The sequence below is a fragment of the Papaver somniferum genome, chromosome 11, assembly GCF_003573695.1.
Source record: "Papaver somniferum cultivar HN1 chromosome 11, ASM357369v1, whole genome shotgun sequence".
Taxonomy (NCBI): domain Eukaryota; kingdom Viridiplantae; phylum Streptophyta; class Magnoliopsida; order Ranunculales; family Papaveraceae; genus Papaver; species Papaver somniferum.
In genome coordinates this window covers 2,369,722-2,394,596 of record NC_039368.1, presented here as the reverse complement: position 1 = coordinate 2,394,596, position 24,875 = coordinate 2,369,722, and the positions used below count along the sequence as shown (strand labels likewise).

At 35.7% G+C, this 24,875-nt stretch overlaps 1 long non-coding RNA gene and 1 pseudogene across 1 annotated transcript; both read right to left on the bottom strand.

The window, feature by feature from the left end:
* Nucleotides 1-115: 115 nt before the first annotated feature.
* On the bottom strand, nt 116-10,205 carry LOC113320981 (annotated as a pseudogene).
* Nucleotides 10,206-22,649: 12,444 nt separating this feature from the next.
* On the bottom strand, nt 22,650-23,412 carry LOC113321511. The gene is made up of 3 exons (XR_003346715.1): nt 23,266-23,412; nt 23,036-23,152; nt 22,650-22,778 (listed from the first exon to the last, which is right to left on the bottom strand). It is a non-coding gene; the product is annotated as an uncharacterized LOC113321511 (long non-coding RNA).
* Between the last annotated feature and the right edge of the window lie 1,463 nt (nt 23,413-24,875).

The window sequence follows — 24,875 nt, the reverse complement described above, 5'->3', positions numbered from 1 at the left end:
GTGAGCAACCGGTAAAATTCGTGGATTTGATGCCACCCATATTTGGTCCATTTAATTTTTGGTGCTAGATTTCCATCTGTGTTCGATCATTCACCCCTGATCTAACATCCATAGATGGGTTGGATGCAGGTGGATCCGGAATTTTTATTAAATATTTCGTCTAAGTAAAATGAAACAAAACTATAAAAAAATAAAATATTACTCAACATCCTAAGTCGTACTTTGGAAAATATCTTTGTGTAATTCTAAAAGCACCATTAACCGAGTGGGTGTGTCCAATGGGTACATGCTTCCGCATCCGATCTAATATTTGATGGATATTAAAAAATGGATCCATATCCAAATCCATCCTTGAGCGGGTTGGGTGTCTACCCGTGAATTGGGAATGATTGGGACGGATTGGCGCGTTGCACCCACGCTTACCCCTACTTCTATTTCTTGCAGATGTACACCATATATAAACCATGTCAACCCCGGAATAAAATCAAATTGCACGTTCATAGGAAATCTTCATACCCTAATTTCCCTACGAGCAGAGAAGAAGCAAGAAGCAAGAATGTCTGTAATTGCAGGAAATCCTACAACCACACAAACATGAAGATCCTTTGATAATCAATAACAATCCTGCCCAATAACAACTAGTTTCCTTTTTCTGTTTTCTCCAACATTGCCATTATCACCCAGCTTTTTCGCAGATAATTCTTGGAATTGGTGTTGGAGTAGAGGCGAAACGCCAGACTGAGAAATACAAAATAATGATATAAAAACAAGAAACCATACAACAAGGGAAACGACTGAAACAGCTGCCGATATTAAAGCAACAGACTAGTAAAAGTTTGATAATAGAAATTACCCCAGCCAAAAAGCGATGTGAGAATGATTTTGGCTGTAAAGGTCTGGAAAGCAGGCTATTCAACTCCTGAAGTTGTGCAATAAAAATTCATCAGTTATCCAGAACGAACTTCCCGTCAGATAGGCGTACCATGTACTAATAACATTCAACAGTAAGATCAACTACTTGTGTAGAAATAAGGTAAAGAGTGAAGTTAGGAGATACCGTCTGCAGCTTGATTAATCTAGACGAGGTGGCTTTTCTTTGTTTATGACAATTCACCCTTTCTTCCTCACTGTCATCCTCGTCTACAACCAATTCTACAGATTTGGCATTACGTTCTAACCAGGCTTTGTTTACCTTTTCCTGGAAAACAGTGAAACAAATGAAGAAGCTCATGAAACAAACAAGTCATACACAACTCGAAGTTCTTATTGGGCTACACCATTTTAGAACATCACATTTCTACAACTAGATTGCGAAATAATTTAGGGGGTGAAGTGAAATTAGGGGTTATGCGTAACTACACAAGAAGTATGAGAAGCTGGAAATTCAATTAACAATTAAATATTGTGTGCAAACTCAGTGTAAAATTGTGTCCTGATGGTAATTTTAATTTGAAAGTAAACCAAACAATATACCATGCACTATCCTCAACCAAGACATAATCTGGTTACCTTGGAATCCTTATGCGTGATCTTATCTATCTGGCGTGCAATAGCCAATAGATAATCTTTTCATAATCTCTGGCATGTATGAGTTATTTAAAGGAAACCGTCGAAGACTTTCCTGAGAACAGATAAGACTAGTTGTCATCACATATAGTATGATAATAAATGCAAAATACTCGATTACAAAGTAGTCCTGCAAATAACTACTTCATTTTCAAGGGAATTCACCTTTTGAAAAGTTTTGCACAAGGATGAAAACTTTGGTTTATCATTTGGATTGGTTAATGCAATGCTGCAACCGTCTGCAGATGCTCTAGCAGTTCTTCCACATCTATGAACATAAGTCTACAGCAAATAACTTCAAGTTAGGAGGTCAAAAAAAAAGTGCAGAATAACAGCTAACATTACCAGCAATTCCTTGAATCTACTTATGTCAGCTGATAGTGGAAGTTGATAGTGGACAACGGTTCGAACACCAGGGATATCAAGACCTCTTGCTGCCATATCAGTAGCAATAAGTATACCATTGTCGTTTTCACGAAAATGATCCATTGCCTGAAAAGCCAAGAGATTAAAGAGAAGATCATTAGTGCTAGTTGACACACAAAGAAGTGAAAAAAAAAAAAAAAAAAAAAATATACGCTGGTGTACATGGATCACATGTTGTGGAGATTTATAGAGAAATATATATTGGCATCCTCAAGAAATATTATATATTATAATGCAAAGGGATGAAGCTGTCTATTTCCATTGCTCAGACCGACACACAGTGATTAATTAAACAGAAATGTAGGTTTCGGTCTTTGAGATTACTTTCCCTGGAAGCAAAATATTTAGTTACTTCTTTCTAAATGCCAAATCCCTCGTGTAAAATTTATCGTAAACCGTGGAAGAAAAACAAACAAAAAATCATTGGAGAGATTTGGTTTAGCTGAAAAACACTAAATTTCACTTAATTCAAACTCTCATAAAAAGAAAAATAGCAAATTTTTCCTACCGCATCTTCCTTCACTAATACTGTTTCCACTGTTATTTACTTCTCTGGTAGTCTTTGAGTTGGTGAAATGCCACCAGCTCAATAGGTAATTTGTCGACATCTGTTTGTCGTTATCCCCTTGTTTGCATCTACCAACCAAACTGGTATTGCATTTCACTATGTACCATCATCAGAAGAATTAATGAGGTAACATCTAAGGATGAATAGGCCACAGAAAAGATCAAATATCTTAACGCTGGAGAAAGTACCTTCAAGCGTGCTCGCTGCTGCATTTTAGAGTGAAGAGGCCACAGATTAATGCGAAGGAGGCGCAAAAGGGAAGAAATATAACGTACAGCTGCTATTGACCTGCAGAAAACAATAGTTCGGCCTTGCCCGTGAACACTCAAAAGATAATATAGATAGGCATCTTTATCTTCTTCCCTGCATCTTCACAAACAAATTGAACTAGCCCAGTTACTTAACGACAAATGATGTCACAAGGTAGAGAAATCCAAAATGCATCAAGGTCATATGAAAGATGCTCCAAAATATTTAAAATAGGGCTAAAAGAGGAGCACATACTCAATAAACGACTCTTCTAATTTATCCGCCACAACTGCAGCATTTGTCAAATCAAAAATTGCGGCATCTTCCCTCATCCCTGCTTGTGCTGAAAGCTTTTCTATAGATCTCAACTCGCCATTCAAAGACTGTGTAGATTTACGAGATCCACCCTTTAGCTTTTTACGAAAATCAGAAGATAATGCTATAGTGGCAGAAAAGACGAATGTTTGCCTTTTCTTCCTTTGGATGTTTGAAACCGTTACACAACTCTGTGAATTTACAAGCTGCCCTTCATCAGGTGCAGCAGTCATAGGTAACATGTCAATGATAGACTGCAACTCGTGAAAATGGCCACTCTCTATCATACGGTCAGCCTCGTCTAAAACAAAGAATGACAGCGAATGTAACTGCAAAAGGAGGTCGACTAATTAAGATGTATACAAGTTATAATTCATCGAACAATTGCTGAATAAAGTGTCTCGTCTATATCATTATGGCTTAAGGGTCCCTGTATCTCATGTCAATGCAAGAAACCAAACAAATTGTTCTATTGCCATTTACCATAGATCACTTAGAAGTTAGAACTTATAAAGTATCCTAATGGGTCCCAAATCCCTACAAGGCTGTAAAATAGAACTGCATCACATTCTAAGGTGCATCTTGGAATAACAAGTCAACAGCGCTACAAAAACATAGGCAGCAAAGTCATCTACCTTCTCACTGCTGACTGGCCGCAGCAAAGTAGTAATTTTACAATTAATTTTCAAATGATAAATTTGAGAGTACCTCAACAAGGTGTGGATCTCCTCCTTGCATAAGCTCCCATAACCTCCCTGGAGTCCCAACAATAATCTCAGGCCTTGCTTTTAGATGTCTTTCCTGCTTTTCTGACGACATCCCACCAACAATTGCGACAACCCTGATCCGTTTTTAGGGTTTAGGGCCCATTAGAATACCCTATTCCTAGGTTAAAATACCCCTGAATTACTCTCCAAGTAATTCTAGAAGTAGAGTTCTATTCCTAGAAGGTTATAAAAATAGAGAGAATTACCTAATATGGCTATTACTAGTTTTAGCGTAGTCTTAAACCAATAAATAGGCACCTAAAGTGCTTAAAAAAGGGACGGCAGAAAACTAGAGGAAGAGTAGCAGGAAACAAGCAAGAAGAAGAAGCAATACCTAGGGCAGAAAATTAACCTAAAAGGTAAACATTGCAATGTTCTTCGCTATAGCAATAAAATCAGAACATTCAACTGCAGAATACTTGTGTTTTTATTCTTTTGGTAGCTACTTCTATAACTATATCATATCAGGGTCAAAAAAACTGTATCTAGAGCTAGAAGGTAACTAAGCAATGTTTCCGGCGATGAATGGAAGGGCTTCGATCCAAGGGTAACAAGGTATTACCATTAGATCCTGATATTGATAGAAGAAAAAGAACATCAGAGTCATCATCCTCAAACCCACAAGGCAAAACCATGGAAAAATTAGTGGAAGATATGAAAATCATGAAGAATGCTCTGGCAGAGATGAAATCAATGAAGGATGATCTGGCTGCTCTATCAGAGTTGGTAAAAGGTTTACAACCCAAACAACTCAGATTAAAAGATGATTCTGATTCATCACATAATATGACAGGACAACCAGGGTTTGTTGATCACTCGCCATTCAAAGTGGAGGCAAGAATCGAAATTCCTGCGTACAACGGAGATTTGAGTCCGGAGGAGTTGGATGGCTGGCTCAAATCCTTAGAGGTTTATTTCAGCACCAAGGGATTCAGCAAAGAGCAAAGGGTCAGTTTCGCAAGGCTTAGACTTGATGGTCATGCACTGATTTGGTGGGAGGCATACACATCAGGTCTGGATGCTCCAGTGACAACTTGGAAGCAGTTTACAACGGCTATCCAAAATCAGTTATATCCTATCGGTTACAAAGAACGTTTACGCGAATGATGGCAGTACTTGCGACAAGTGAAAGGACAAAACGTGCAAGAATACACTACTGATTTTCGCAAGCAAGCAATCGCGTTGAGTGTGAATATGAGAGATCCTGAAACTCTTGAGAAGTATAAAGGAGGATTACCTTTTTCTATACGTACAGAATTAGCACTATTTCCAGTAACCGATATAGATGATGCCTGCAAGAAAGCTATGTATATCGAGATGAAGAGTCAACCCTATGGAGCAAGACAATCAAGAAACGAAGGAGAGACTGTGAACACTGCTCACAAAGAGGGAACGACATATCATGTTATGTCAAGCAAAACTAACCAATACTGTGAAAACTGCAAAACTGATCGACACTCGAAGGAAGGATGTTGGAAATTGCACCCGGAGTTGAAGCCAGCTTGGTGGAAAGACCGTAAGCAAACTGCCACAACCATCTACCATAAAGAAGAAAGCGAAGAAGAGGAAGATGAGGTAATCGACAGATCGCCTCAACCTGATCACAAAACTCTGATGATGACAAGAAAAAGGGTCACAACTGCGACAGCAGAAAAAGTCACTGGTTCAGAACTGGCGATACCAGAATCTGTGAAGAGCTATTTTGGGTGTATGCTCAAGTCGACAAGACACAGGTCCTTACTTTACTTGATAGCGGATCACAACAAAACTTGATATCTGAACAACTTGTGAAGAAATTGAATTTGAAGACAACACCACAATCTAAGCCATACCCGTTAGGATGGTTGAAGAAGGATACAAAAATGCAAGTGACGGCTCATTGTACCTTCAAATTCTCCATTAACGGGAAATATATGGATCAGGTAACATGCGATGTTGTCCCATTAGATGTGTGTCACATTGTTTTAGGTAGTCCTTACCTATGGGACAGAGATGCAACGTACTTACGAAGAGAAAATATTTGGAAGCTGGTAAAAGATGGAAAAAGATTTCACATTCTAGCTTCTAAAGAAAAGAAGAAACTACAACTTCTAGCTGCACAACACTTGGTAAACACTAATCAGAAGTTCAGTCTACTCACGGTTCGACAAGCTGTCAAAGAACCTGGTGAATTGATTTGTGCAAACAATTGTTAGATGGGTTTGAAGACATCTCTTGCAAGTGCACTAAAACCAAAAAGAACGATCTGCAACAGTTGTTAGATGGGTTTGAAGACACCCTGCAACAGCCACAGAAGGTACCACCAAAACAGCATGTGGAACCAGAAATCAAGCTACTTGAAGAGCAAAATGAGTCGCCGTCATTACAAGTTGCGCAAGACTTAGCTCTAAGGGAAGTAAGAAAAGAAGATCCGATTCTTAGCAAGAAGACACAGATAACTAGAGTTGGAAAACAAGAATTGTTTCAAGAACGTCGCAACGGGGAGAGTTTAAAACCTGCAAAGTGGTACTCAAGTGTGCAGCTGCAAGTTAAACTTCCCCGCAAAGCTTTTGAGGGACCAAAAGCCTCCAAATGGGGGAGGTCTGATCCGTTTTTAGGGTTTAGGGCCCATTAGAATACCCTATTCATAGGTTAAAATACCCCTGAATTACTCTCCAAGTAATTCTAGAAGTAGAGTTCTATTCCTAGAAGGTAAAGTAGAGTTATATTCCTAGAAGGTTACAAAAATAGAGAGAATTACCTAATATGGCTATTACTAGTTTTAGCGTAGTCTTAAACCTATAAATAGGCACCTAAAGTGCTTCAAAAGGGACGGCAGAAAACTAGAGGAAGACTAGCAGGAAATAAGCAAGAAGAAGAAGCAATACCTAGGGCAGAAAATTAACCTAAAAGGTAAACATTGTAAGTTCTTCGCTATAGCAATAAAATCAGAACATTCAACTGCAGAATACTTGTGTTTTTATTCTTTTGGTAGATACTTCTATAACTATATCATATCAGGGTCAAAAAAACTGATCAACTAGCCACCTGAGATGATTAGTAACCTGCATGCATAAAGAGGAGCATATTAACAACAAACAAACAAAAATAAACCAAATTGAGGCACCAATATCTGTAACCAAAACAAAACCATAGTACTCAATCTCAGATTTTTAATAGTTGAAGTTAACAGTAGTTTCGTTTGGGCCACTTAACTTGCACCATAGCTTGAATTTGTGAACTAGTAATTGTACGCTGCCGAAACCAGATGATATGGGTATATTTGGGGAGCATTAATTACTAAACTTAGAGAGAAAACAGATGTTGAACTACACGGTACCTGGAGTGCCAGCTCCCTTGTAGGAGTTATGATGAGCGCACGAAGTGTACTTCAAAGAGCTCCTTTTTCCACATCATTTCCTCTCTCTGAAAGTGATACACCTGCTTTTTCTCGCTCTTGAAGTAGACGGTGCAAAATTGGAAGCCCAAAAGCAAGTGTTTTCCCAGATCCTGTTTCCGCAGCACCAATCACATCCTAGAGTCAAATTAGAAGATTAATACCACAAAAAGATGTCAATACAAGGTACCTACGCTAACATCATAAATCTTTTAGCTAGTAACCAACCTTTCCTTGATGCGCAGCAGCAGGAATACAAACTTTCTGAATAGGTGTGGGTTCTTTAAACCCAAGCTTGTAAATCGATTTCAATAACAATGGATGTAGCCTCAATGCCGTCCATTCATAAAATTCAGCTTCATCCACTACTGTCTCTCCTATCTCAACTTCATTGTCACTATCGTCTTTCACCACACCCAAACTCGTAGAATCCCCTCCTGTAGATCACAAAAAATTACAACCAGCATCTAGACTAAAAACATCTTATTCCAAACTCCTACAGCCAAAAATTGTAGCAATAATCTAATTTTCTAAAACCCTAATGTGCTAAGTTCCTAAAAACCCTTGATAATGTCAATTATCTTTTAATATTCTAAACCGCACTCGCATTTTCTTTCATAGTAAGCCGCTTAGAAAATCCTAACATAAAATTTGATTATGAAATCTACAAATTTGTTCCAGAATTAAATAACTGAAAATGGCTACTGACCAGAAACTTTGACACTTTTATTTTTCTTCTTCTTCTTCTTAGTCTTTGGTTTCTTTACTTTCTTGTCAAGTTTCTCTTCATCGTCACCAGAGTCCTCAGTACGAATCCGTTTCTTGGATTCAAAAGGATTATGCAAAACACCATAATCAACTTCATCAATCTCTTCAAGAGAAATAAAACCTGCAAATAAAACAAACAACATTAAGAATCCAGAAAATAAAAAATAAAATATGAAAACCTAATTACAGAGAGAGAGAGAGGGTGAGAGAGAGACCGCCATCAAAATCATTAGCTCCTTGAGGAAGAGCTAAAGGACCGTCATCTTGAGAAACAGAAGATTTCCATGGTAATGAATCTGCATCGCCTGCTGCTTTTTTGATACTTCTTATCAGTTTCTTCTTTGATGAAAAAGGTGAAGCTTTAGCTTTGGCCCCCATGGACGTGTTTTTCGAGAGACTATCCCCGATTCCCCGCTATGGAGATACCTGATGTCAATAAAAAAAAAAGGGCCGAACTTTAGTTTTTACGAATTTGATGACACGGTTGATATTAAACGGACCAGGCCTAATAGTAAAACTTGAATGTTATTGTGGGGCTCCAACCAAGCCTTCGACCATCTGGTTTTGAGGGCTCTTATGAATTCGTCATAAATGTGGATGAGGGACCTAATTCATACTAAAAATGCTTTTTGATTAGTTTTATTACTTCCTTATAGGGCTGCACCATCACAGCGGGTCAGTTTTCACCCGACCCACATTACCGCGAGTTGAACAATTAGAATGAATGAAATAGAAGTTGCAATAGTAAAATGAAATCAGCCTTCATCAAAGACTGTTTACATGTATCAATAAAAGCAATATATAATTTATTCATCTGGCAATCAATGATTCATTATGCATATGAGATACGACTTATGAGTACTTTATCAACAGAAAGATCAAATTTAACATTCCTACTCGAGCTTCATGTCTACTAAGCAAACTGATATAAGACTACGATTAGAAACACAATAATATACATGCAGAATTTTGTACGCCTACTGGAGAGAAGACAGACATTAAGGACGCGAAATTCACTAACTCAGAGAGACACGCCACTTGAGCTTCAAATCCCATCATGACTACGCCTAAATATTGAGCATTATATGGAAGAATCTATAATACTCATACTGATCATCAGTGTTATCTAGGATGTAGGATGTAGGAACACCCTGTGTATGCTGCCCTACTCGTAACTGATTATCATATGCTCTATGTTACACACTTACACTAGCTATTTAGATTTCTTAACCCAATAAAATCAATGAAAATATACCCTTAATAATCAAGTAAATATGTTCAGGGTTGCTTATTCACAACCCCACAAGTTTCTGCGACCTTGACTCTTTTCTACAACCAAAACCCCCAATTATGAGATTGTGTTCATTTTTTATACAAAACCCCATTATTCTAAAGCCCTATCACACACAGCTAGTACATCTCATAACTACAGATTAACTGAGTAAGGAAACTGAAAATCATAAAGATTAAAGAACATAAACTGCAAAATAAAATTGCTCAGCAGAAAATGAAAAACATTAATTAGTGAATGTAAGCATAATCTGATGTTTTTCACTTCATTTATTAAGGCATTAGAGAAATCATTAAATAGAAACCCTCTGCTGAGTTAGCACTCAAGAGATTCAACAATCAGCTACACAAGCAAAGAGAAATTACATTAAACTTGGATATATCCTACTTACAAAATTAGGATAATTACCTTATTCTCTTTGCAATCTCTACCTCAGTTGATGGTATTGCAGCTTGTAGCGTAGCTAAGGGTTTTTGTTACAGACCCTTTCTTTTCTTCTTGCTGTGAAGGAGGAGATCATGAAGTCAAATTGAAATAAAAAACGAAACCCTTGCATGCAAAGCAAAATCGTATTCATGGATTAATCTTGGGAAGAAAATAAAGAAAAACAAAATCGAATTCATGGTATCAATTCCAGACCCTAATGAAAATCAAAAGCAAAACCCTAATTATAATGAATTTGACCTTACCTAATTGGCCTGTTGCTGGTGATGGTGATGGTGATTTGACGGAGATGGTACCGGTGATGATTTGAAGAGTGAATAAGAGAATCTGATTTCTGAATTGAAGAGTTAAGAAGAGAAACTGAGACTCTGAGATTTAACAGAAAAGTGAAAATTGAGAAAGGTTGAGCCGTCTAGGAATTTAGGTTAAGGTACTTCTACTTCTACACACTTCTACTCTACGGCTAGGAAATAATTCAAGGGTCACGAGACATTTAGGCGGGTGGGCGGGTAGGTCGGGTTGGGGATGCAAAGTCATAGTCGACCCGCTGAAAGGCGGGTATTAAGAGGTGTGAGTCATAGTCAACCCATACCATCAGCGGATAGGGTTGGGTACGGGTTAAAACAGGCGGGTGTAGATCGGGCCAACGGGTAGGGTCGGATTTGTACAGCCGTTCCTTACAAGCAGAGTGCATGCGCGTTCCACGTCGGCAAATGCTAGTTTTTCTCTCCTACCTTCCAATTTTGGCACTATGCAAAGAAATCATAATTCTACACATCCAGAATTTAGTAAAGATAACTAATAAAAGGTTAAAGTAATTTTGTATTTCATACAACAAACTAAACAACCAACCAACGTTCTAGTTAAAATTAAACAGTAAATTCCAGTCATTTTTCTATTCAAAGTACACAATTTTTAGTTAAAGATATGATGTCGTCAAAGAAAACCCTCCCACTTTACAGTAGTGGAAATGGGGGTTAAAAGGACCCACAGATTCGACCCTCATTGACGGTCAACGGACCGTGGACCGGTCAAGACGGTCATTGCTGTGATAAATTTCGGGAGCACATCCCAGAGCGCTAAAAACAGTCATTGCATTAAAAAATTAATTACGCTTGTGTCCCGATTCATTAACCCACACCACGACCGATGATCCTAGATTTTCCTATAGTTAGGATTTTTTGGGCCCCATCCTTTGACGGTCACGATTAACCAAACTGAAGTGAATGGATAAGCTAAACATATTTCTTACCTCACCCATATCTTCTTTATGTTTCATATCTTCCCTGTTAAAAGAGAACGAAGCTCAGTTCTCTTTCATCCTCTCACAGCCGCACCTCAAACGCTTCTCTAACTCATTTCTCTTAGGGTTTGATAATCATGTCTACCCGTGCTAATAGAAAGAGAAGTGAAGGTGGTTAATCAGGAAGTAGAAGAAGACATTGGGTTGAATCTGAAACCAGTGAATCTCACAGTGTTGTTGTTGATTAGAGATTCACAGTATCTTATTTTAAGGAATATCATACATGGCAAGTTTTTTAATTTGGTTTTTTTCTTGTATTTTAATTTTGGGGTTAGGGTTTTGATTTTGCAATTTTTAGGGCTCCATTGTTGGATGAGTTTGAATGTTTTATGTTATTTGTTCTTGATTTGAAAGTGTGCTCTTGCTGAATCAGATTCGAAAAGGTCTTTCTCGATTTTCAGAAAAGAAGATTGAAGAATATTTATTGTTGTATGCTGCAGATGATGAGATTATGGAGGTTAATGTCTTTGAATCCCCTGATTAAAGATATTAAAGCTCTTACTTTTGGTTAGTATTCAGTTTCTTCTACCAATCTTCAATTTTTTATTTAATTTTGATTTTTGTTTTAATTTTAGGGTTTATGAGTTTTGGTTTTAATTTGTTTGTGTTTTGTGTGGTTATATATGTGGAAGAATTTTTCACGCAGTGAAATCCTGGTGATGATACGTCTTCTCCTTCTACCAATATCTCTATTTACGCCATTTGTTTTTAATAATTTTGGGCTATTTTCATGTTCTTCGGCTTTTTCTTGATTTTTAGTTATCAATGTTGGTATGATTAGTAAACTAGGGTTGATTTGGGAGGGTTTTTCTGGTTAGGGTTTTTGTTTTCTTGATTTTTGATATCCTGATTTGACCGAATTAGAGGATTTGATGTGATTTGATTTTGATTAAGAATTCTTAGTGTTTGAAGAGGGTTTTAGTTTGGCGTTTCAAAATGAGTATGATTGTATGTTGTGTTAGACTGAGATAATGGGTTTTAATACTCAAGAATGACCTATGCATATGATTCTTGTAGTTAAATTCTGGGATTGTTGCTCAAATGGAGTTGTGGTAGTCAAATTCTGGGGTTGATGCTCAAATTGAGTTTGTAAATTGGTTGTGTTAAGCCTAGGTTTGGAATTGTTGGAAATGCATCATTGGTGGGAATGCAATTTTAGCTTAGGGATGATAGTGAAAGATGATTTATGTCCCTCTTCTTAAATATTGCTCTATTTAAGTGTTATATGCATGGCTAACAAACTAATCTGCCTAAATTTAGGACCTATCCGGTGTATGGTTCAGCAACATGTGGATCCAAACCAGTGGCATGCTGCAATATGTATAGATACAATGGAGGTTATAAAGCCTATGTATGTGTTTGGCCGCTCAAGATCCTAACATGTATTCTTACCGAGGCTATGGCAGTCTCGGATAATCAACAGCACCAACAGCAGGCATGATCTCGTTCTTGCTCTCATTTTTCTGATTTTAAGTTTCAACATTTAATTTATCATGTAACCTATATCCAGCTAACAACTCTCTAACTTAATTTTGTTTTTGCTTCTTCCAGTGATCTGATTAGATATCCAGAATCAGTTAATTGGTTCTCAGAAAGTTGCATCTTCAAATGACCTTCAGATAATGTAGTTTCAGTGTTGCAGAGGAAAAAAACCTTGTGTTGCCGGTTATGTCTACCATGGGAAAGGAGCAGATTTGTGCCGTTAAGGACATTTCTGGATCCAAATAGAAGATGAATTTTAGACTATATTACTGGAGTCTATGTTTGTTACTTCATATGGAGAGAAGATGTGAGCTTAAGTTAATGAGTGGCCATTATTACTTCTATCTTATGGTTTTAGGCAGACAAGATCATAGTTTTTCATGGGATGTTTTATGTATTTTATCTTAATTAGTTAATTTTATTTTTGGTAGGTTTGGCTTGCTTTAGATATACAACAGATACTCACATCTCTTATAATTGTGCATTATGATTTGGTTCGCAGGCTAAACGTTGACTTGTACTCCCGAAGCAGTGGATGTGATGAAAGCTAATGTTCTTATTACTCCTACAAAGGCTACTAGCACTGGAGGGGTATGAATAACTATCCCATGAGATCTTGTCATCTTCAGTTAGTAATAGGAGAAATTTTCGAGTAATTTCAATTCTTTTTTATCTTGTCTAGTGCAGAGTTTTTTACTGCATCAGGGTTAGTTGGTCTCAAATTTATAAACTACCATGTAATCAGATGGTTGGTACTCGAGAGACATCAGTAGAGAGTGTCATGACCTTTGGATTTGTTAGATTTACTACTTAACTATGACCATTTTGGTTTGATGTCTTTTAGTGTTGGTCTCTGATTATTTGGTACTTATCTACTGGATTCATAGATCCAACCTTCCTCGCTTATGTTTATAATTTGGTATGGGATCTGACAGGTCATGTTGATTGTTTTTCTTTTATGTTTGTGTAAAATGGAAGTACTATGTGAGGTATGGGAATACCATTTGGTGATGTTAGGTAACTGTTGAAGTAGCAGGCAGGGATGGGAATCCTGAAAACTCCACGAGTTCTTTCTCACATGTTCTGTATTAAGGAAGCTTGGTGACATTCTTTAAATATCATTTTTACGTAGTCATAGATAATAGTTGATGACAAATCTTATAATATTTTTTGTGTTATTGCATCAGGTCGGCTGATAATTATGTTTGCGTGTTAGACCTTGAAATCTCATTGCTAATGTTGTTGCAGCCCCGATATAAAAATTTGAAGGACACAAAGCAGATTTTATTTGCGTCCATGTTCGACATGGTAAGTGCATGTGTCATTCTAATGTTCTTTTAATTCCCCCCTTGGAACCTATGTTTCTAACAATTTTTTCGTTTTTTCTAAGCATCTTTAGTTAGAAATATACATACTAATGCGCCCAATGTTTGCCACCAATGTTTAAACAGGACAATCATTCGATTTTGATAAATCTTATAGAGGTCTTCATACAAATTGCTTTCTGAGCACCTACGTTTTTGTTTATCGCACATCTGAATGAGCTCGATTTGACTGGGAACTTGCTTTCGGGATGAAAAGTAAGCTTGATTTTTGTTTGTCATAATCATCTTTAATTGGTTGGTGGATTCTCAAACTTATTCTTATCAAACTGTATCTACATGCCTAAATTATGTTTTTTCCACTCTAGTCGGCATCCTCCAACTATGTTCTATACTGATGGCTTGTGATTTTTCATGTGATATACATCAGGATTTCGGATTATCCAATCACGGGAACAAGCAAAGGTGGTATTCCTAGATTTATGTTGATTGGACGTTTGGAAAAAATTGAAATCCTTAGTGGGAGTGAGATAGACTCTTAAACAGATTATCTTTATTATAGTTCTGTTTGCATGGGTTATTTCTTATGTTAGTGAAGCCTTTCATCTTAAATGCTGGTGCGCAATCTAGGTTTAAACAATTCTTTGTAAACTGGAATAAGATTTATTGATTTTTTTTTGTTTGAAGTTACTGGTGTCCTGCTTTACCAAGGCTGCTATACATGAAGATTACTTCACAAGTACGTCTTTTTATTTATTCCCATAAATGTGATTCAGTTTGTTGTGTACTAACGGAATCAACCAATGTATTTTTTTATGTCTGAATCGTATATTAGTTGTGCGTATGGAAGAGATGTTTTCCCATGGGTTTATTTTCCTCTACTGTGTATATGTTTGAGCACTTAAATGAATCCAATGATTATGCTTTATGTATACTCATAATGTGTAGTTGTTAACTAATTAGATCCAGTTAGGATTCTCCAAATATATAATCTCCATGAATATGATATGCGACGGTGTTAGTTAAACCTTAATGTATGTTTCTCTATGGTTAGTGTAATTTAGGCTACGATGGAGTGCCTGCAGAACTTGAGCTGTGCTGATTTTATCGTTTTCTTTTAATGATGGGACTTAGTATATATCTATCGGGCAGTTATGAGATAAGATATGAACATGTGACCTCATTTTGAGTTATAGAATTGCACTGAGTGCTTTAATCCATTAATTGTTCTCAAAATTCATAAGTGGTCTTGATCATCCAAGAATTGTGTAGGATAGTTAACGTTGCCCAAATCTCCTGTTTGGAACCAATAATCTGATCTTATCCTTATAAATGGTAATGAATGAAAACATGGGTTTACTGAGGGAAGCTCCTAATCATGTTAAAAAGAGCTGTTAGTTGTCTAAAGAGACCCCTACCTTGCTCTTAGTTCAGTACAAGGGACTTGCTATTACAATTTGTCTATCTCATTATATTGCTGCTGCCGCTTGCTTGTCTTCGTAAAACTCGATCAATATATTGACAGATCTTACTTCCTGTTAAAGGGTTGCAGTGTTTAAAATTGTTGAGTTCTTTTGGTTATTCATCTTGGGGCCTCTCTGCAATTTTGCTGATGGATTTTTCTGTGCAGGTACGCCATTATGAAGTAGGAATAAGTTCATCATCATCGAAGTTTATAATTTTGTTGTTTAATCAATAGTTTTTTAGTTCATCCTTTTGTAATCGAATCCTAGAACTACAAGTTACACTGGTCAGAACTATAGATTTTAATCCTTTGTGTAATTTGAAACCAATGAATCAATGGATGTTAAATTAAATAATTATTTGTGTGCAAGTTTAATTTGTTTCTCATTTTTATTTAAATTGAAATTGGTCTTCATTTGATTCTCATTTGAATTCTAATTTGAGTTTCATTTGATTCTCATTTGAATTCTAATTTGAGTTTCATTTGATTCTCATTTTTTTTAATTTCAGATTCAGTCAGGCCAGACAACCAATATGAATCTATTTTTTTTTTGTTTTAAGATTTATATCTATGACTGATTGCAGACAGTCATAAAGTTTTGACCGCTATAATCGGTCGTTGATACAAGATTTTAAACGACCCCCAGAGGCACGTCATAGTTGAAAAAGACGCTTTAGCAGCGACCCTTTCTTCGATAGACAAAGCAAGTCATAGATACGAGTTAAATGACTTGCTTCATTGGTCGCGAAACGGCTGATTTCAACTAGTGTTAGTTACAAAAGATGCTCAACTGGATGGAATGCAAGTCCTTTCAATAAGCTTTAATAAGATGCTAAAGGCTAACTACACATGAATAGAAAACACACCAACTAAATTGTGGCAATAGAAACATCGAACATATTTTAAATTTGCCATTCCCGAATTGGGTCATGAAGAATTTCTAAGTTATCCATCCACCTCATTTCTAGTTTTTGCAATACTGTGAATGATGCTTTCGGGATGTCCCCTTTTACCACATTTATAAAATATTCTGTTCTGTTGCACCATGCCATTGCATTTAGATTCCTACTGACTGCACTACATTCTTCTTCTCTTTTTTAAACTATCTCCCAAGTATTAATAATACCCCTCATATTATTAACCTATATTGGAATAATATATTTCATCTTATGCAGCTACACTTTTGATGTATTTACCTGTGTATACCTAATGGTAATGATAGTTTTGGCCTTTTTCCTATCAACTAACATAATACGTTCATTATACAAAAAATAATGAATCCATGCTGCAATAATTTTGGCCATTCTCCTGTATTGTTGCAATAAATGAATTGGACAATTTGGATGTAGCTTAATAACCCATGTTAATTTTATTTGACCCTCAAATTAGATGAAAATGCTACACTAAATGTTGAAATTTGCATTACCAATGAATAACCAACACTGCAAGCTTAAATAATTCAAAAATAAAATTAAACCCCTAAATAGACAGAATCATAGAATTATTACCGTGAGAATGATTTGATAGTATGAGTACATACCTAACAGAAGAAAAGAAAAATAATCGATTCAATTAAACCCCTAAAATAGACAGAACCCTAGGTTTTGACAATATAAGGAGATGCATGTACATACCTAATGGAAGAAAACAAAAACAGTGGATTCAGTTGTAGATCCCCGCCATTAATAGTTTGAAAGTCAATTGAAGATCCTAGTGGAATTTTCGTTGTGAAGAAGAAGAAGAGATTTAAGGAAGAAGAAGAAGAATTGTCGAACAGAAAGAAGAGAGGTGTTAGACTGTAGTTTATGTAACGAGGCAATTTTGTAATTGTGGAGTTATTTTTGATCGACGGCTGTAGTTAGAGATGGGCATAATCCTACGATATAACCAAAAATACGCGTGGGAGGCGAAAACTTGTTAAAGTTTCTGGGAGATGCTTGTTGTTATTAAAACACAAAATTGGTTAAAAAGACCAAAATCAATAATTCCTGGGTGAAATGGACAGTTAGATTTTGATACTGTTTAAATGGACAAAAATGTAAAAATAGGCAGGATGTAACCAGTATCATCGTGCCCATTTTCAAATATTTTTTCTTATTTTTAATTTACGCAGGATGTATCCAGTTTCAACCTTGCTATTTTTTAAATTTAAGCTAGGATGAAACCAGTTTCATCTTACTATTTTTTTTTTTGGCCATTTCACCCAAACTATTTTTTACTCGTCCATTTGAACCGTGATTTTAAAAATATTTGGACAAATGACCCATTTTCCGTTATTAAAAGGGGGGAGATAAGCTCCTTTATTCTACTGTTCTAGTTCGATATGCACCTTACGATCATGAAATATCACCTGCCTAACCTTCTGCGTAATTTGTCACCAAAAATCTTCCTCATCACGAGATGTTGTATTTGTCTTTGGGACATTCGTGTTCGTAGGTTTGAAGGATCTCGCGGCTGGGAGTATGATTGGTGAGGATATATTTGTTCGACCGTTCTTGGCATATAATTTTGGGCGGCGTGGATTATGCCGGCCCGGCCAAAATTTCCGTAACCTAATGTGACGTGTTAAAGTTTAATACACTGTCGCCAGGGCTGTCTTAGGGGCAATGCGAGCAAGGCGTCCGCCTAGGTCCCCGAATTGTTGGGGCCCAATTTTCTTTTTTTTTTAAACTAATAAATAACTGTAACAGTTATAAGTGTTAGGAAAATATTTTGTTACAACAATATAATTGTAACAGATATAATTGTTATTAAATTTTATGTATCATCTATAATTATCACTAATATTTTAATTTTTCAAATCAGTTACCAGTTTTGAGGGGCTTATCTTATGCCAAATAATAAGTTTACAAACCAAAATCTAGATGAAAAAGCTGGAAAAAAAATTGACCGGCCTTCGGTCACATAATTGGATCCAAATTATCCTTTCGAATACATAATTTGTCTCCCTCTTAACTGAAATTCCAACTTTAGCTTTGATTAGTCACCATAAAAAGCCCCATATATCATGTTCGCCTAGGGCACCCAAAAACTGTAAGACGACCCTGACTATCACGGCACCAGAGCTTCCTTCTCTCCAAGAGCTATAAAAGTGACAATGGAGACGAATAACCAAGAGTTTTTCTTCCATGAAAACCTTCAGCTCCTGCCCTTCGATGATATAATGCATGCTTTAACAGTAGAAGGTAAAAATCAAATTTATCTACAAACCTTACTAATATATATTTTGTTTCTCTTCCATTAAAAACATCTTGCAACTTTTTTTTCCTGTTTTTCTTGCGATCAATTTTTTTCTCATCGTTTTTTTTCTTGTGCACAAAAAAAATAATATCAAAACGAAATCACAAAGTTTACTTTGTGCACAAGAGAAATCAGGGAAGGAAGAATGGAGTTGGTGTGCTGCCGATAGAGGTATTGATGAACAAGGAAGGAATTGCCAGTTGGATTGATGATTTTGTTAGGTGCTAATTTGAGGGGTTAGGACATATTTTAGGTTGAAGTTGAGTTCAGGAAGACAGGGAAAAATAGGTGAGTATCTTTTCCTAGAAATCAATTGGGTAGGGGCTCAATTAGGAGGTGTTCTCGATAGTAATAGGGGCTCGATTGATTGAAGGGTTTGAACTCAATTGAGGCCGAGAAATCAGAAATCAGTGAGAGTGGAAGCAATTTTGAATCAAAAGGAACATGGCAAATTAACTCGCGTCTGTGTAGGAGAATCATGTGGGGATTTTCAGACCAAAAAAGAAAATATGAGGAAGATTGAACTGATGCGCTACAAGTGTGGTACTATAAATGTTAGGTTGAATTTTTATGCGTGTGTTGATCGAAATTCTGCAGGGAAGGAGCTGTGTGAAAGCATAAGAATCAAATTAATCTCATCCCATCATCTCCAACAATGGGCACACAAGATGTTTGTATAAATGCTTAATGCTGGAAGTCCAGCTATTATCCTAGAGGTTGTTAACTCTCAACATACCTTTTTTCAGGTTTTTCTTCTTAATATGTAGAGTCTATTTTTGAGTATTGATGTCAACTATAATCCTTATTTTCGATTAATAATCTGATCATACCGAATTCGCCTCCATGTCACCCCTAGTTTTTTTTGGGGATTCAACAATTTTCTGCTCTTGGTATTAAACAGATAAGGTCTTACAATAAAACTTGAATTTTATTATAAGGCCTGTAAGGATCTGGTTTTAAGGGCTAGCTCATATGAATTCAAATGTCATAATTAATGTGGATGAGGGGACATATTTCATAAAAAAAAATGTTTGATTATTATTACCTTATTACCCTTAAATAACTAACCTAAACTAATTAAAAACCAAAAGGTAAACCTAAACCTAATAATTGTCATTGTTTTGTCTTGCTTGGTTTGTTTTTTCTTGACCTTTTTCTTAGTTTGCTTTGTTTCTTGTTCCATCTCTTGTTTTTCTTCCTTGACTTTTGAAGAAGAGCATTATATCATTATGTTCATCCGCACAAGAGTCTTTAGACAATATGAGGTCTTTCTTCAGTCAATCAACTAGAAATTCAAAATTATTGTCATCAACAATAAACATTTGATTGTCATTCTTATGAGAGGCTACTGGTTTCCATTTGGTTGCTTGTATGATAGACTTAGGGACCCATATAAACGGGTTTCATATTAGATTCTTTATCCCTCATACCATCAGGTTGATCTCCCTTTTGGATACTTTATGAGACAACCTTTCTCTAAGTTGTAACATCAGATCTTGTCTTTGCATTGACAAAGTCATCTCTCTTTCTATTATTAAGTATTTTATGAGATGACATCGTCAAGCGATGGATAAAACTTTAACTATCATTATAATAAATATTTTTCCCAACTTTGGACAATAGCGATTTGAGTTCTTTTGTGGATCAAACTTAGCCAATTCGTTTGATTCAAAATAAAGTGCATCTTGCATATTTCTAACTTTGCATCCCCTCTTCAAATGTCCTTTACAACCATGATAAATAACAATTATTAGTAACATAAGGAATGTGAGTTTTAACGTTAGTTTTTATGGGTTGGAGCTCTATCGGATTTTTTCTTCCCCTCTTTTTTTAAAGGCGTTGTTTTCTTGACATTAGCAGAGGTACTTTCTTTGTTAGCCTTACTTGAAGAGTTAGGCTGAACATGATTATTATGCTTAACAAACTTTACTCTTTATTGAAATAACAACATTTTTGTAATCAGTGGAAACCTCTAATTGAGAAGAATTTCTAGCTTTAACGAATTTTACCTCTTTGCCAGTACTTGAAGCATCTATTCCCTTATAGTCCAATTCCTCGTGTATCACGATGATTTCAACTTGATTCTAACAATGAGGTTAAATTGTTTGATCTATTATTTAACTTTTTGAAATCCAAATTTTCTTCTTCCAACCTTTTGACATTTCCATGTGCAATATCACAATCTTTCTCTAACAATTTTTCTTGAGAAAGAGTATCAGTTAGTTTGTCTTCAAGACTCTGTATTTGTTGAGAATCATTGTCCTTCAACTTTTCAAGATCTTGACGAGGCATTTCACATTCAACAATATTTGATTGTAAATCACTATGAAGTTTATTTTCCCTATCAAGAGACGTACTTAGGTGATTATTTCAAGTAACCAATTGCTCACATGCCCGTTTCAGCTTGGAGGTTAACATATATATCCACAAAACTTGTATCATCTCTAAAGGGGTTTCTATTGAGTCACCGGACATGCCTATAGGACTTAGTTTTCATTCATCATTGGATCCTTTAAACTCATTAAAGATAATAGGTTGGTTTAACAACCTCTTGTGATACATTAATTGATTCTTTTCTTCGCTTTCTCTTCATCTTACTTTCACTCATGTCTTATAGGTTGGCTCGCACCAAACATATATTGTTAGATCTTTTCGTGTTTTCCTGCTCTGATACCAATTGAAATGACGAGGATACCAAGTACATCACAATCTTTTCACTATCAACCTATGTTATTGATACCTTGTGTAATATACTATAGACATAGACTGTCAAGAAGATGGCAACAACAAGGTATACACTTGGTGTATATAGAATTGGTATGGAAATCAGACCTATCTATAGGGAACCCAAGTATTTTGGTTAATGTACAAGTACCATTACTATATTATAACTAAAAATAATAATTATAATGTGAAAGTAAAGTAAAAGCACACAATAAGATTTTGTTAACGAGGAAACCACAAATGTGGAAAATCCCGGGACCTAGTCCAATTTTGTATACTCTCAGAACTAAGCCGCTATACAAAGACCACTACCAACTTTGTATAGTTGAGACCAAGTAATGTACCCCTAGTTACCTAGTTTCCTCATTATATATACCTACAACCAATCTGTCAAACACACGTGAACCTTAAGATAGAGTCCACTATCTTAAGTTGCTTCATCGTTGTGAATACTTCAAGCACTAAACTCCTTTGGATCGTCTTCCGAAACAGTAAACGACTAATTTGTTCGGTAACCACTATATATATATATTAATCTCAAGAAGTAAATAAAATATTATTGTTGAGTTCAACAAGGGATTTTTCGTTAATTCTTATAAACTCCTAGGTCTACAAACGACTAATTTGTTCGGTAACCACTATATATAGATTATGAAGACAACCATATCTAGGTCTACAAACTATCATATTCGGATACTGAAGAATACCACCAAATAATAGTTTGTCGATCTATATGACTAGCAATTAATTGTCTATCAAAGATAAACAACGCTTAGACGGATCCCATGCTAGTGGAAAATCAAAAAAATAAGTCTGCCAGAAAGACACTTAAAACAGCTAAACCAGTCTGTTTCTGGCAGCCCTAATATTGCAGTCTTATTTCTTGAAAGACTGTGCCTGGGACTCCTTAAAATTATTAGATTAGGACTGCTATCAACAGTCCATTGAAATGGCTGATAGAAGCAGCCGTATTGATGGATCATATTTCATAAAAAAAAAAAGATTCAGCTGAATCCATAGCCGATTCAGCTGAATATCAAACTAGAACCAATCATAAAATCTTAAATTAAAATCTAATATGATAGAAATGAAAAAGAAATTCAAAAAAAGAAAATTACTTAGAAGCAAAATTATTATACAAATCACTCTGGATCCAAAATTTTATATTAAAAAAGTGTATTCGGTTTACAACTTCAACTATCTAAATTACCTTCAGTTCCAAACCTGAACTTCAACACTCAGTTGAAAATGCTTAACCTATATTCCTATTAGAAGCTCAACAAACAGAAAGCATCAACACTAACTTGAAGGAAAGACTTCACCGATATTTCCATCATTTCTGCCTTTCGAGCAATGCTGAACTAATCCTCCAAGTCAGAGTAAGTTCCACCAGCCAATTTCCTTCTTGTGGTTCTGAAATCCATTGGACGAATGGATGCTCAATTACGTCATCTTTTTGGTTTGAGATGCACCTGCAAGAAACCAGAATGAGTTTTAGTGTCTATTCCTCGGAAAAATTCAAAGACAGTTGATCAACAAGACATCCTGAATACACTAAAATTCAAAGATAGTTGATCGATTGGAAGCACAGCTAATGACTTGTAAACTATTTAACATCCTCAATAAACTATTTGTTTTTATGGAAGGGTTCGTATGTATTAATGGCAATATTTGATGATAACAGATAAATGAAATGCTAGTAAAGTAAATAAAAGTAGTAAGAAAACACCTTGAGGAACAAAATATGTGGTAGACAGACGAACTCTTGAGGCATTTGTCTTTTTTATAGATGATCAACACCCTTATCTTTAGCGATTTTCCTCGTAGAGGTAAACATTTTGATGGCCTGGATATAAACATTCAACATTGTATAAGCTAATTTCAAACCACAAACAAATGAAAAAACAAAATTCTGGCAATTCTAAAAGATTCTAAACAAACTTAAGGAAAATAACATACCACCCATTTGACATTAGGACCTCAAGTATACGAAATTTTATTCGTGAAGGTGTGAAGGAATTGGTGATGGATTGGTGGAGGTGTTGGTGGTCTCTGAAGGTGGACTCTATGGTGGTGACAGCTGAATTCAGCTGTGAGTTTTTGAGTATTTTCACAAACAGGGGAGGAGAAGTTATCAGGTCGAGAGGTGTACATGATGCGAATGAAGTGGTGACGGTGGTGCATGGAAGGTTAGATAAAATTTAAAAATCGCCTGTCTGAATTTTTATCAAGCAAGTAGAGTGCAGGATTGTCTTGGTCCAAATGTGTCCTTTGTAAAATGTTTCCAACCCCTTTTATAACCAATTGTCCCCTGCAAACACGAATCACATAGAGACCCAACAATTAGAAGCATATACGGAATCAAAATCAATGAAAATCTAAGTCATTCGTTAGTTCTAACCAAAAAGACTGCAGGCTAATCAAAGTCCAAAATACAGATAGTTAAAATATTTTTGGAAAGAGAAAAACTTGAGAAAAAGAAACAACAATCATCAAACAGAACATGAAAACATTTACCACCACTAGATTATAAACATACATCCACAACCAAACCCAACAAAAACACCAACACAATAACAATAACATACAAAGAAATGACAGGAAATCCCATACAAGCAGAGCTTTAATCTATTCAAGAAAACATATAACTTAGAGGAGTAAAACAAAACACCCGTACAAAAATCGAATAACTACTAAACGAATGAACACTTAAAATCAATCAAAAATATCCAGATCCACACATCTAAACTCTAAAGTCTAAATAGGCAAAAAAAAGATAAATTAAAGACACCCTAATTTGAGAAATTAAAATCAAAAAAAGTAATAATGATTGAATACCTTACAGAAGTAATAGTATCAAAATTATCCTCAACCCCCGAAAAATTGAAATATGTTGTTCATTATAAAACCCAAAAAATTCAAAATTATATGGGGACAATCATAAACTAAATATCAGAAACGGCAAATTCGTTTATTAGTAACCTTCAAAAAAGAAGAAGGCCCCGATTATAGATCTATTAGGTGAGTTGATTGATTTGGTTCAATGGGTTCTAGCCTTTTAGGGTTTGTCTTTCTCTTCTGAGATCATGGATGGAGAGTTAAGATTGAACGATTTTTGTTCTCTGTAGATTGTTCGTTTTGAGAAATTTGTTGTCTGAGAAACAACATAGTGAGAGATGAAAACAAAGATGGACTCTCTTAGGGTTTGTTAAAGATAAGTCTTAATTTTACTCCTTCTAGAAGCTCATTTTATTTACTAGATTACCTTTTAGTATAACGTCTGCTAGAGGGACTAAGTTTTGATTTCTCAGTAAAACGTCTACCTCGGGAGGCTCCAATTATAAAGAAACTCGACGGAAGTCATTTTTATAAAACACAAACAGACTTAAAAATCCTTTTTTCCACTAGCCAACCAAGTATGTGCACGAAGAAAATCACAAAGATAAGAAACCAATAAAAAATATTATTGTCTTCAAATTATCAACGTCTTCAAAGAAAATACACAAACAAACTTGATCACAACAAAACAGAGTCTGTTAACAATGAATAATCACAAGCCTATCGTTAGA